Source organism: Ochlerotatus camptorhynchus, unplaced genomic scaffold (genome assembly GCF_037179485.1).
Source record: "Ochlerotatus camptorhynchus isolate MF236.1 unplaced genomic scaffold, CSIRO-AGI_Acam_v1.1 ptg000593l, whole genome shotgun sequence".
Classification (NCBI taxonomy): domain Eukaryota; kingdom Metazoa; phylum Arthropoda; class Insecta; order Diptera; family Culicidae; genus Ochlerotatus; species Ochlerotatus camptorhynchus.
In genome coordinates, this window is record NW_027041073.1 from 121,233 (window position 1) to 137,146 (window position 15,914).

Sequence of the window (15,914 nt, forward strand, 5' to 3'; positions counted from 1 at the left end):
CAAACGTTTTAAGGATGTTTTCTGATGTACATTACGTTAGAACTAAACGTTGTTCGGATGTTTTTATATGTAAACGTTTTCTGATGTTTTCTAATGTAGATGTTTCCCGATGTTAGAACCAAACGTTTTCGGATGTTCTCGGATGTAAAAAACATTAGAACTAAACGTTGTTTAAATGTTTTTATATGTAAATGTTTTCTGATGTTTCTTATGGCGGTAAGCTCCAACTCGGATTAACTTTTAATACCGTCCCTGTTTGTATGATCTGAAAAATGTTTGCTCAGAATTATGTTGATTAACTCTGATGTCGACATCAAACCAGCCGGACATTCTTGATCGGGATTTAATCCGAGGATAATACCGGTTGGAGCTTACCACCATTAATGTAGAAGTTTCCTGATGTTAGAACCAAACGTTTTTGGATGTTTTCGGATGTAAAAAACGTTAGAACTAAACGTTGTTCGGATGTTTTTATATGTAAATGTATTCTAATGTTTTCTTATGTAGATGTTTCCCGATGCTAGAACCAAACGTTTTTTGGATGTTTTCGGATGTACACAACGTTAGAACTAAACGTTGTTCGGATGTTTTCAATTGTACTTCCTGTTTGTTGTTCTCTGATGTTTTCAGATGTACAAAACGTTTAAAGTAAACGTTGTTTGAATGTTTTAAAATGTAGATGTTTACTATGTTTTAAGAAGTACAAACACTAGAATCTTACTTTTCAAATGCTTTCAATTATATTTACAACACATTAGAATTAGTAACATAATCGTGTAAACACTACACACCATTGTTGTTAGATAACATCATAAAAATGCGTACATAACTGTCAATGCTGAAGCTCCCGTTTCCCACCAGTCAGTTAACTGACCTTAGCTAACCTAATGTCATTGCGGCAACTCTCTATGCGGCAGGGGAACTATGCCATTAGCGCGCTAAGAGTTATTAGACCACTGACATAGGCGCCAATTTGTAGGTGACGAGGCACTTGGTGACATTACAGCGAGCTTGACGATTGTTGCAGCATTTTTTAATCAAACTAACAGTTAAGGTGTGTAGTGTTTACAAGATCATGTTTCTAGCACTAATGCTTTGTACAATTGAAAGCATTGGAAAAGTTAATTCTCATGTTTTGCACAATCAGAAAACATAAAATTGTACAAAAAAAATCATCCATTCTGGTAGACTATCTCTTAAATGCATACAGAATAGTCATTGCGTAAGCTCCCGTTTCCCACCAGTCAGTTAACTGACCTTAGCTAACCTAATGTCATTGTGGCAACTCTCTATGCGGCAGGGGAACTATGCCATTAGCGCGCTAAGAGTTATTAGACCACTGACTTAGGCGCCAATTTGTAGGTGACGAGGCACTAGGTGACGTTACAGCGAGCTTGACGATTGTTGTATCATTTTTGAACGAACTACCAGAAAAAGATGCCTAGTGTTTACATAATCAAGTTTCCAAATCTACAGGGCCACCCACATTAGATCCGGATCTGGCGCGATGCAGCAAAGTGACAGCTAAATATATTGTCTAACTATAAAATTTACGACAACGCAACGCAAGCAGATCTAATGTGGGTTACCCTTAAGGCCTGTGGAAGAGTGAAAACTGGTGGCCGCGTGAAAGTTTAGGGAAATTCCCCAATAATTAGCAAAATTTAGCAAAACACAAATGCTCCGTCCATGTGTCGAACCACAAACGAAACTCGTCAGTTGGTGGTGATTGATGACTTCCTTGGTTGCTTTGGTGGTGTCATGCCTTCCTTCGAAAAGAAGCACAGCCGTGGATCCTGGCCCTTGAGTTGATGAGTCCAGGTCTAGGTGTTCAATTGCCTCCCTGGCGTAAGTGGTTGCCACTCGGTTGCAGAACATAGAACGATAGAAAATAAACAAGAAAACAAAGCCAAATTGAAGATTAATCCAGGGATTTTGCAGTAAATATTTAGATGAGCTAAGACTAGAGAATGCTAGAGAAACTGTGAAAGACTATCAAAGCAAACTATGCACCTAGATCCAAATCTTTTCAGAAAACTTATCAATACGCATAGTTTGAACCGATGTATAAACATCATGCAGACATTGTTGTCTTTGAAATGTCTACGAGCCAGGTAAAGGGCCGAACCCAATGACACCAGGACAGCGGCATAGCGGTATAGCGGTAAATGTACATTTTAAGGTTCGTTAGAAGAACTACTAGAACTTCAGGGTAGTTCTATAAACATCAGAAAAATACCAGATTTAATTTAATTTAAGTTAATAATTATTCTGAAGACCTACAACTGAACAGAAATTCAAACGATGTCCTTTTGATATTCTTTGAATAGTTTAAATTGATCAGGTATTATTCTGAGAACCTACAACTGATCAATAAATCAATTGAAACTTTTCGGATATTACTACAAGAGATCAAAATAAGCAGGAATTGTTTTGAAGACCTACAACTGATCAGAAATTCAAATAAAGTAATTTAGAAAATATTCGAAGTGGTCAGGTTGATAAGGATTAGAAATTAAAATCTTGAGATATTTTTCGAAGAGGACCAACATCTGATAAAAAATCGAATTGAAGTCGTTTGAAAATTTCTTCAGGACGTAGAATAATCGGAAATTGTTATGAAGATCTTACTACACCGATCTTCAGAGAAACTAGCAGAACTTTAGGGAAATTAAAAAAAAAAACTTCAGAAAAGTTTAAAAAAACTGAAATCTTTAGAGAAATCAAAAGAAAATCAGGGAAGTTCGTAGATCTTCTGAGTAATTTACAGCACTACAGTAATGTTTGTCGTCGTTTCGAGAAATAATCACTACTTTATGGATGTTCACAGATCTTCAGGGAAGTTTGAAGATCTTCAGGGAAGTTTGAAGATCTTCAGAGAAATTAACAGAACTACAGTGATGTTCGTAAATTTAAAGATAATTTTTTAGTTCCTAAGGGAAATTTATAGAACAGAATTTCAGAGAAGTTCGCAGAACTTTAGATAAACTCACAGAACTTCAGGGAAGATCACATAAATTTAAAGATCCTCGTACATCTAAGAGTTATTTTCAGTACTTCAGGGCAGTTCACAGAGCTTTAGGCAAATTGGCAGAACGTCAGGGAAAAATACTGAATTTCAGGGAAGTTTGTTGATCCTCAGAGAAATTTGCAGAACTTAAAGGAGGTCTTCAGATAAATTTTTATTGCTTCAGAAAAAATTGCAGAAATTCAGGAAAGTTTTGTAGACTTTTATGGTGGTAAGCTCCAACCGGTATTATCCTCGGATTAAATCTCGATCAAGAATGTCCGGCTGGTTTGATGTCGACATCAGAGTTAATCAACATAACTCTGAGCAAACATTTTTCAGATCATACAAACAGGGACGGTATTAAAAGTTAATCCGAGTTGGAGCTTACCGCCATTAGAGAAATTTTTAATGCTTCAGGGTAGTTCGAAGATCTTCAGAGAAATTCACAGACCTTCTGGGAGTACACAGAACTTCAGGGAAGTTCGAAGATCGTCTAAGTAATTTGCAGATTTTTAGGAAAATTTAACATAACTTTTACTTAACTTTAACTAAACTTTAACATAACCTTAACTTAATTTTAACTGAAATTTATTATAATTTAAATTTAAACATAACTTTAACCTAACATCAACTTACCATATCTTTAACTTCACTTTAGCTTTAACATAAATTTAACTAAAGTTTAACATAACCTTAACGTAATTTTAACTTAAATTTAACATAACTTTAATCTAACATTAACTGAACTTTAACTTAACTTAAGCATTAACATAACTCTAAATTAATTTTAACATAACTTTAACTTAATTTTAATTTAGCTTTCACATAACTTTACCTTGAACATTACTTCAACTTTAACTTAACTTGAGCATAACATAACATAACTTTAACTTATCTGTAACATAACTTTAAGATAACGTTAACGTTAACTTAACTTAACTTAGCATTAACTTTAACTTAACTTTAACTTAGCGTTAACTTAACTTTAACTTCTCTTTAACTAAACTTAACCTTTTTTTTACTTAACTTTAAAATAACATTAATTTAATTTTAACTTAACTTTAACATAACTTTAACCTAACATTAACTTAACTTTAAATTAACTTTAGCATTAATATAACTCTCACATAATTTTGACATAACTTTAACTTAATTTTAACTTAGCTTTCGCATAGCTTAACCTTGAACATTACTTTAATTTGAAAATCATTTTAATTTTAACTTCACTCTAACGTAATTTTAACTTTACTTTAACTTAACTTTAACAAACTTTAACTTATTTTTAACTTTAACATAACTTTAACCAAATTTTAAGTTAACTTTAACACAACCTTAACTAAATTTTAACTTAAATTTAACATAACTTTAATTTAACTTTAATGTAATATTAACTTAACACATCTTTAACTTGACTTTAACTTTATAATAACTTTAACTTAACTTTAACATAACTTTAACTTAACTTGAACTAAACTTTAACATAACCTTAAATTAATTTTAACTTAAATTTAACAGAACTTTAACCTAACATTAACTTGACTTTAATTAACTTTAAATTTTATCTTAAATTTAAAATAAGTTTACCATTAACATAACTTGAACTTAACTATAACCTAACATGAACTAAACAGATCTTTAACTTAACTTAAACTTTATAATAACTTTAACTTATCATTAACATAACTTTAACTTAACTTGAACTAAAGTTTAACAAAACCTTAAATTAATTTTGACTTAAATTTAACATAACTTTAACCTAACATTAACTGAACTATAACTTAACTTTAAATTTAATCTTAAATTTAAAATAACTTTAACATTAACATAACTTGAACTTAACCTAACATAAACTTAACATATCTCTAACTTAACTTTAATTAAACTTTAACATAACCTTTACGTAATTTTAACTTAAATTCAACATATCTTTATCCTAACATTAACTGAACTTTAACTTAACTTAAGCATAAACATAACTCTAATTTAATTTTGACATAACTTTAACTTAATTTTAACTTAGCTTTCACCTAACTTTACCTTGAACATTACGTTAACTTCAAAATTATTTTAACTTTAACTTTAACTTAAACTTAACTTTAAGTTAACTTATACTTAACATAACATAACATAACGTTAACTTAACTTTAACGTAACTTTAACTTAACGTTAATTTAACTTCAACTTAACTTTAACTTACCATCACAGAACTTTAACTTTAGTTTAACATAACTTTAACTTTAAAATAACTTAAAGTTAACTTTAACAAAAAATTAACTTTAAAATAACTTAAACTTAACTTTAACTTTAAAATAACTTTAACTTAACAATAACTTAAACTTAACTTTAACTTTACTTTAACATAATATTAGCAAAACTTTAACTTAAATTTAATCAAATATAACATAAATTTAACCTTTAAACTTTACCTTACCTATAACATCCCTAATAAACGGGTACCATACACTAACAATTTCATAGATGGTACGACCATACCACATAAAGTTGAGATGATATCCCGAATTGGTGGTTAGGCTCCTCTAATGGTTATTGTTTATGCGGGATAACTTTAAATAAAGTTTAACATAACATTAACTAAGCTTTAACATAACTTTAACTTTAAAATTACTTTAACTTAACTTTGACACAACTTTAACATAACTTTAACTTATCTTTAACATTAATTTAACTTAACTTTACTATAAAATAACTTGAACTTAACTTTAAATTTAAAATAACTAAAACTTAACTTTAACTTTAAAATAACTTTAACTTAACCTAAACTTTACTTGAACCTCTAGAACTAGAATACTCTAGTTTGAATAAACCTTAACTTAACATAATTGAACTAAACATGAACTTAAATTGTGCTCAACTTTAACTCAATTTTAACTTAACTTGAACGTTACTTTAATTTTAAATTAATTATAACTTAACATTATCATAACTTTAAATTTAACATAACTTTAACCTAACTTTAACTTAACTTTAACTAAACTGCAACATAACCTTAACTTAATCTTTACTTAACTTGAAATTTTAACTTAAATTTAACATAAATTTAACTTAACTTTAACCTAACATATACTTAACATATCTTTAACTTAACTTTAGCTCTAACTAAACTTTAACATAACCTCAACGTAATTTTAACTTAAATTTAACATAACTTTAACCTAACATTAACTGAAGCTTAACTTAACTTAAGCATAAACATAACTCTAACTTAATTTTAACATAACTTAATTTTAACTTCGCATTCACATAGCTTAAACTTAACATTAACTTTAACATAACATAACTTTAAATTAAATTTAACTTATCTTTAAGATAACTTTAACATAACGTTAACATAACTTAACTTTAACTTAACTTGAACATAACTTTAACTTTAACACAACTTTAATTTTAAATTAATGATAACTTAACATTATCATAACTTTTACTTAACTTTAACATAAATTTAATTTAAATTTAACGTTAACATAACTTATACCTAAATTTGAATAAACTTCTACTTAACATAATTTTAACTTACCGTTAACTTAACATTAACTTAAATTTTACTTAACTTTAACTTAACGTTAACTTAACTTCAACATAACTTTAACTTAACTTTATCTTACACATAACTTTATCTTAACTTAAACATAACTTTAACTTAACTTAAACATAACCTTAACTTAACTCTAACTTACCTTTAACGTAACTTTAACTAAATTTTAACTTTTACTTTAACATAAGTTTATCTTACCATCAACATAACTTTTATTTTAACATAATTTTAACTTAAATTTAGTTGTTACATACTTAATTTAACTTAACTTTAAATTTTACTTAACTATAATAAAACTTTAACTTAAACATAAACATCGGGATCCGGCATCGGAATGCGTTGCATCAGTAAGGATGCTTAACTCAGCCGGATTCCTCCTGCGGATCAATTTTGGAAAATAGTTACATCAAAATTGATCCGTTGGAGGAATCCGGATGAGTTAATCATCCTTGTTGATGCTTTGCATCAGTCAATTAAATCCGCCGGATTCCTCCAGCGGATCAATTTTTGGAAAAAAAAATACATCAAAATTGATCCGCTGGAGGAATCCTGATGAGTTAAACATCCTTACAATAAGGATGCTTAACTCAGCCAGATTCCTCCAGCGGATCAATTTAAAAAAAAAATAATTACACTTAATAACAAATTGTTCAATACTTACCTCTATTCCCGAACACCTCCGGAATTATTGGAAGCAGCCGGCTGAAAAAAAAAAAAACAATTACAAAATAATCAAAATTTTGGATCTGTTTGTTAGAATTTGTAATTATTTTTCAAAATTGATCCGCTGGAGGAATCCGGATGAGTTAAACATCCTTGTTGATGCGTTGCATCAGCAAGGATGCTTAACTCAGCCGGATTCCTCCAGCGGATCAATTTTGAAAAATAGTAACATCAAAATTGATCCGTTGGAGGAATCCGGATGAGTTAATCATCCTTGTTGATGCTTTGCATCAGTCAATGAAATCCGTCGGATTCCTCCAGCGGATCAATTTTTGGAAAAAAGACATCAAAATTGATCCGCTGGAGGAATCCGGATGAGTTAAACATCCTTATTGATGCGTTGCATCAGTAAGGATGCTTAACTTAGTCAGATTCCTCCAGCGGATCAATTTTTAAAAATAATTACACTTAATAACAAACTGTTTAACACCTACCTCTATTCAATTTCCGTACCCGTCCCTTAATCCGGAATTATTGGAAGCAGCCGGCTGAAAAAAAAAATACAAATTAATCAAAATTTTGGATGTTTGTTAGAATTTTGTAATTATTTTTCAAAATTGATCCACTGGAGGAATCCTGATGAGTTAAACATCCTTACAATAAGGATGCTTAACTCAGTCAGATTCATCCAGCGGATCAATTAAAAAAAAATTACACTTAATAACAAACTGTTCAATACTTACCTCAGCTTACCTCTATTCAATTTCCGAACACCTCCGGAATTATTGGAAGCAGCCGGCTGAAAAAAAAAAACAATTACAAAATAATCAAAATTTTGGAAACAGATCCAATTATTAGAATTTGTAATTATTTTTCAAAATTGATCCGCTGGAGGAATCCGGATGAGTTAAACATCCTTGTTGATGCGTTGCATCAGCAAGGATGCTTATCTCAACCGGATCAATTTTTGAAAATAATTACATCAAAATTGACCCGCTTGAGAAATCCGGATGAGATCACTAATGCAACGCATCAATTTTTTAAATTACAAATAATAACACTAAATATAACAAATATTTGAATACTTACTGTTAAAGTTGCTAATTTCCTTCGCGGCTCGGGTGAAGGAATTTGCGGTGCGCTCCGTGCACTCAGCCATCTTGTCTAGTTTGTTTATAAACAAACCAGACAAGATGGCTGAGCACACGACAAAAAAAAAATACACCAATTTAAAAACGTCAGTCTTTAAGTCGCCCAATGTCAAATGACGTCACTTTGTCGCCGGCAATTCGTGTGTAAAGCCCTACAGTAAAAGTATGGACGTCTGTCAAAAGTTGTTCCAATCGAACCGTCAAAATGCACCGCTTCCCTAATAAAAATTGTATGGTTAATTTGCTTAACGACGTGTTCTGGGTATCATCCAAACCATTTGTGGAATAGTTCAATGATTTGGGTTATCGTTCGTTTATAGTTATTTTTTATTAGGGTTTGCTCGATTGGAACAGCTCTTTCAGTTTTGTGGTGTCAGTCGTCCATACTTTTACTGTAGGGCTTTAAACGCTGTACAGACTGGAGAGTTATAACATGTTATAACGGTTGTCAAATAATTGCAACACAGAAACCACCATCAAGATAGCGCTATAACATGTTATAACTCTGTAGTCTGAACGTACTATTATTCGTGTGGGGTGCTGTATTCGTACACGGTAAGAAAAAAGTACCCAACGGCCAGTTCACTTTTACCTACTTTTGACTAGTTTGTCTCCTTTTCTCCTTCTAATGTTGTCAAAAACGGAGGAGCAAAACCACCCAACAGGGGTAGTAACGTGTGGGAACCCAACGTTGAGTATAATAATATTTACCTACTGTTGGGTACAACTAACTTACTTTTGCGTTGAAAGCTAGTGGAAAATTCCATACGAATTGCACACAAGTAAATGAAAACTACTTTGACCCGCTTTACCTATTTTTGGGTTCCTGCACTATAGTGCCGAGATGAGTGAAAAGAACTTACTTTTGGGGACTTTTTTCTAACCGTGTACACGGATGCGGTATACACGCTAACTTGAAAGTACTCATTAATGAGTAAAAAAAGACCCATTTTGAAGAAAAGTGGTTTAACTCATTGATGATTAAACAATTTTACCCATTAATGAGTATCTGTTACCCATTAATGATTAACAATTACTCATTAATGGGTAACAGATACTCATTAATGGGTAAAAAATTTACTCATTTAATGAGTTAAGCCACTTTTCTTCAAAATGGGTCTTTTTCAACCATTAATGGGTACTTTCAAGTTAGCGTGTACAGCACACTATGGCCGACGTTATGTTTAACGTACAGAACAAGAGTAAAATCGGTTTTCAATTGAAACGATAATAATCAATTAAAACACTAATTAACTCTTGCACTGTAACGTCACCAGGGCATTGTTTTACATACAAATAAACATTGCCCACAGGGCATGCCAAAACTTCTTTCACGCTAACTTGAAAGTACTCATTAATGAGTAAAAAAAGACCCATTTTGAAGAAAAGTGGCTTAACTCATTAATGATTAAACAATTTTACCCATTAATGAGTATCTGTTACCCATTAATGATTAACACATACTCATTAATGGGTAACAGATACTCATTAATGGGTAAAAAATTTACTCATTTAATGAGTTAAGCCACTTTTCTTCAAAATGGGTCTTTTTCAACCATTAATGGGTACTTTCAAGTTAGCGTGCTCAGTGATTTGAGGCTATGTCAGTCGTGCAAGAGTTAATGGTGGTAAGCTCTACCTTGTAATCGCAATGTGCTATTTTATATGATTGCGTCGAGGATCGCGCATTGGGCACATTTATGAGATTATGAATGCGGAAACACTAATAAAAGTGCGGTTTTACGTTAAATTGTTGTTGTGTCTTCATCGCACATACCTATTCCTTGGTGAATGAAGAATAAGTGCGCAGAAGGCGTCAAGACGATACAACGTCTAAGTGCACTTTTATTAGCGTTTCCACTCTTCTAAAGAGTTCAATTTTATTTGCAATTGATAATGTCACAAAACTATGCATAGGAGGCATCACTGCACTGCAAGCCACTTTTTATTGTTGTGTCATATGATGTATTCTAATGTTTTATGCGTGCAACAATTTACATCGTGATGAAGTTTGATTCTAATGTAACGTTTGGTTCTGTTGTCATTTGATGTATTCTGATGTTTTATGCGTGCAAAAAATTACATCGTAATGAAGTTTGATTCTAATGTAACGTTAGGTTCTGTTGTCATTGGATGTATTCTGATGTTTTATGCGTGCAACAAATTACATCGTGATGAAGTTTGATTCTAATGTAACGTTAGGTTCTGATGTCATTGGATGTATTCTGATGTTTTATGCGTGCAACAAATTACATCGTGATGAAGTTTGATTCTGATGTAACGTTAGGTTCTGATGTCATTGGATGTATTCTGATGTTTTATGCGTGCAACAAATTACATCGTGATGAAGTTTGATTCTAATGTAACGTTAGGTTCTGTTGTCATTGGATGTATTCTGATGTTTTATGCGTGCAACAAATTACATCGTGATGAAGTTTGATTCTAATGTAACGTTAGGTTCTGTTGTCATTGGATGTATTCTGATGTTTTATGCGTGCAACATATTACATCGTGATGAAGTTTGATTCTAATGTAACGTTAGGTTCTGTTGTCGTTGGATGTATTCTGATGTCAAATTTTACATCGTCAAGACGTTTGATTCTGATGTAACGTTTGAGGCTAATGTATTTTTATGTACTTGGACGTCACACTGAAGTCTGAATACATTAAGGGTACAGCAATATACGTTAAAATTTAATGTATTGAAGATGTCTGCTGATGTTTCCTACATTACAATTTCTATTCGGGTGCCCAAGTAACAATTTCCAGTTGAAGAAACGCTTTCGTTTTGATTTTGTTCAGCTGCATGTTGAATAATAATTGCACAATGTGTTCACCACAACTTTTATAAAACCCTTGTTTACACTGGTTTGTAGAACCTATACAACTGCAACACAAAGGTGTTGTCTAACGTATTCAGTAAAACTTTTGCCCAAAATCAATTTCTTGTTGAAGAAACGCTTCCATTGTGATTTTATTCAACTGCATGCTGAATAATAACTGTACAATTTGTTTATTACAACTTCTGTAAAACTCTTGTTTACACTGGTTTGGAGAACCTGTTCAACTACAGCATTATATGTATACGCGGTATAGGAGTAGAAGCAACTTTTATACAACGTTTATAGATACATATATTTAAAGTCAAGCTTTATTGTTTTGGTTAAAGCTCTTATACAACGTTTGTAGACACTTCCTGACAGCTGCTTTGAAATTTAGTAGAGAGGAAACCTGAGAGGCGTTTGTTACACTCTTTTATGACTCCTAAATATTAATTGAACAGCAACCGGTGAAAAGCGTTTATAGCACTTTTCAATGACTCCTTAACAACCGGATAGAAGAAACTTTTATACAACGTTTATAGATGCATATTTAAAGTCAAGCTTTATTGTTTTGGTGAAAGCTCGTATACAACGTTTGTAGACACTTCCTGACAGCTGCTTTGAAATTTAGTAGAGAGTAAACCTGAAAGGCGTTTGTTGCACTCTTTTTGACTCCTAAATAATCATTGTACAGCAAGCGGTGAAAAGCGTTTATAGCACTTTTCAATGACTCCTTAATAACCGTTGTGTAAGTACTCACAATATTCACATATTAAAATTAGTTTAACAATTGTCGTGGTACGCCAAAATAATTACTTGTACAGTTTTTATTAATTTAATTTATTTGTGCACATTGAAAAAATATGTAATTATGCCATAATTCACATTCTGTGATCATGGAGGAGAAGTAGTAACAAGCATCTGTTTAATCTTTGATTGATATTCTTTCAATTAATCTCTCTAATCATTAATTGAGAGAATTTATCTAGAAATGTTATCGTTGATTATATGATATATGTCTTAAATTAATGATTGCATTTATTAATAACACCTATATATAATTTACCTCTACTCCACCGAGGGTCTCTCGAAGCAAGATTCGAACTCATGATCCCGGATTGCCAGCCGCTTCTGTTTCCATCTGCTCTATTCTTGAATACATATTTTGATCATATGAGAGAAGTATATTAAGCTCATCTTGAGTGACTTCTCTTGCAGTCGAATAATCATTGCCTTATGGTCATATAAACGTGCCTATCACTTGTGCTATTTTTAGCAACAAAATTGTGGTTGGTGGTTGGTCGAACGTAAACAATCATTTAAGAGTGCTTCAACAGCTTTTAAAACTTTTAATCAAATGGCAATACAACTACATTCTTGTTCAACTCTGGAAGCTATTATTCAACGTTTGATCAACTCAGGTGTTTTATAAGAGCTTCCAATGGTTTGTTTTGATGCGTTTATTCCACGTTCTATATAGCTCTTGTCAATCGGTTTAACAAAGGTGCTATAAAAGTTATCGTAGGTCTTATAAAGCATATAGTTAAACCGAACGTAAACAATCATTTAAGAGTGCTCCAAGCAGCTTTTGAAGCTTCTAACCAAAAAGGCAATACAACTACATTCTTGTTCAACTCTGGAAGCTATTATTCAACGTTTGATCAACTCAGGTGTTGTATAAGAGCTCCCAATGGTTTGTTTTGATGCGTTTATTCCACATCCTATATGGCTCCTGTCAAACAGTTTAACTGAACGTAAACAATCATTTAAGAGTGCTCCAAGCAGTTTTTGAAGCTTCTAACCAAAAAGGCAATACAACTACATTTTTGTTCAACTCTGGAAGCTATTATTCAACGTTTGATCAACTCAGGTGTTGTATAAGAGCTCCCAATGGTTTGTTTTGATGCGTTTATTCCACATCCTATATGGCTCCTGTCAAACAGTTTAACTGAACGTAAACAATCATTTAAGAGTGCTCCAAGCAGTTTTTGAAGCTTCTAACCAAAAAGGCAATACAACTACATTCTTGTTCAACTCTGGAAGCTATTATTCAACGTTTGATCAACGCAGGTGTTGTATAAGAGCTCCCAATGTTTTGTTTTGATGCGTTTATTCCACGTTCTATATAGCTCTTGTCAATCGGTTTAACTAAGGTGCTATAAAAGTTATCGTAGGTCTTATAAAGCATATAGGTAAACCGAACGTAAACAATTATTTAAGAGTGCTCCAACAGCTTTTATAACTTTTAATCAAATGGCAATACAACTACATTCTTGTTCAACTCTGGAAGCTATTATTCAACGTTTGATCAACTCAGGTGTTTTATAAGAGCTCTCAATTGTTTGTTGTGTAAGTGTCAGCCACCTCAGTCAGGAGCACTTTCGAGACTCCCTGACTCCAATGGCCTCAGGGTCGGCACGCTTACCGATTGCAATTACGCGGGCAGGGAATGATCGCACGTGACACACAGAAAAAACTCCACAAGCACTTCACTACTCAAGAATAGACATTTATTGCACTTTCCTGAACTTTTATTCTCCCTCTTTACTACCTTATTCTCCCACTTTCTTACAATCTATCTGACCTGGTTTCTTCGTCGGGGCCCCTCGCAACACCTCCACTATGTGTCTTCGATTGTCGACCGCTTGTCCTCGGTCGACGTCCGCTTCCTCTCCACTTTCTCGTCGTGTATCTCGTTCGCGCGCTTGCTGTACGGGGTGGCGATGACGAGCACCAGGTTACTCTTCCTGGGCCTGTGAGTTGGTGACGAACTCGGCCGGCAGGCAATGACGGTGTAACCTTCCGGTACGTCTACCGGAACTTCACTGCGTACAGGTGATTTGTACTAAATACAGCGGGGTCCTGCTGTCCTTGACTCTCTCCTCACACTTTTTCACTGTTTCCACTCTTACTTGCGTCAATTTAGCTGGCTTGCTTTCTTGATAAACCGTTTTCGCTGGTGGTCTTACGATCAGTCATTATTAATTTCAGAGTTGAGTGAGTCATTGGGTCACTGCTCCAGGCTGTCGGCCAGTGACCCGGGCCATTCGTCGTTCATCGCCAGTTTGTCGTGCCCGTTATCGTCCATTCAAAATGGCCATCTCTATCGCCACCCCCCATGGCCTCCCAACAGGCAGTTGTTTGTCCATCTGGTGGCGGGTTTTTGTAATTTTCGGTGGGGTGGATTGTTGCGTTCTACAGTAAGCTGTCCTACCTCTGCCTACTAGGGAGTTTGACAACGGAGAAAACTGCACAACACTCACGAACATTACCTGCCATTTTTTTACACTTTTACGGAACTAAACAAAAAACCACGATAATCTAAAAAATACTCGAAACAAAGACACTTGCACTTACACTCTCCCTCAGCTCGGGTAAAAATATTTACAAAGTAAATATTTTTGCTTCAAACCTCACAAGACTTCCCCGGTTACACGTACCTCTGAACCTACACAACACAAGAATATTATCACCAGGACAAAATCACTGCAACTGACTGAAGTTTGCGAAATATATACATTGTAACGTACAGGGTTAAGATGACTATACAAAAATAAAAAGTATGTGAAGGTTGCTATTAATCATCGAGTATCGGGGTCATAAGTTTTCATCGTTGAACTTAATCAACTCCTCTCAATTTTATGACATTATATCAATACTGACCATCAGTGTTCATAGACTCCGGTCTCCAGCGATCAAATACATAGGTTTTTACACCTAGTAACCTCGAAACAAATTAGCTAAATTTTCACCGATTGTTTAAAAAGACATTTACTATAACATAACTATTTACTACATGCAATATTCCATTTACTATCAATTTTTAAATCAAAACAAAATATTAATAACTTGGAGCATATATATATACAATAATTGAGTCATGCGAATGGTGCACGAAACATTTCACGCGACTTGTCGGAGTTGTGTTCTAGTACGTTTTTCGAGATAACGTTATCACTGATTTATCTGTGTGCGTGATCTTGGTTCGGTCTTCTTAGAAACATTGTCAAACTGCTGTCAATAGTGATTCTGATGCGATGATGATAACATGTGGTAAGTAATGATGAGGTTTTAATAAGAAATTATTTGATTTGCCGGCTGCGAAATATCATCATATCATGATAGATTTTTATTAAAAATATTGGCCAATTGATCTTTCCATTGGTTTTGATTTTTCACTTAGTTGATCATGTACATTTCTTACTAGAAGCTCATCTCTGCACTTCTTTTGTTGATCACGTGACAATATGTGAATGGTGAGTATGTATAACGAAAGTGAAATCTGCTAGAATATGAGTAAAACTCATCGATTTCGTGTTCTATTGTTTTACTATATTGACTTGATCATGACCTTGACACAATTTTTTAACACACAGCTCATTTACACACATACATCTCTGCACAATAGCTTGCTGACTGACTGTATTCGAAGTTAAAACTTGTTTATAACTTTGTTTTCAAGACAGTTGAAACATACAGACGATATACGGTGCGCTTTAACATTCTGACTTTGAATACCAATACAAAACAAACAAATTAAAAGAAAATTATCCCCTTTTGGGAACTAAAATATGAAAATAACCATACAATTTCTAAAATTTTAGGTAAACATGCAAATCTACAATACTACTAGATTAAAACTATCAAACTACAGTGCGCAATCAACTACTAAACAACGTTGCTATTTTTAAACGGCCGTATTTACAAATATAATA

At 33.1% G+C, this 15,914-nt stretch overlaps 1 long non-coding RNA gene across 1 annotated transcript; it reads right to left on the reverse strand.

The window, feature by feature from the left end:
- Positions 1-391: 391 nt before the first annotated feature.
- LOC135713928 (uncharacterized) lies at positions 392-8,401 on the reverse strand. Its single transcript, XR_010518792.1, has 5 exons — positions 8,316-8,401; positions 7,970-8,025; positions 7,721-7,774; positions 7,225-7,265; positions 392-1,862 (listed from the first exon to the last, which is right to left on the reverse strand). It is a non-coding gene; the product is annotated as an uncharacterized LOC135713928 (long non-coding RNA).
- Positions 8,402-15,914: the final 7,513 nt, after the last annotated feature.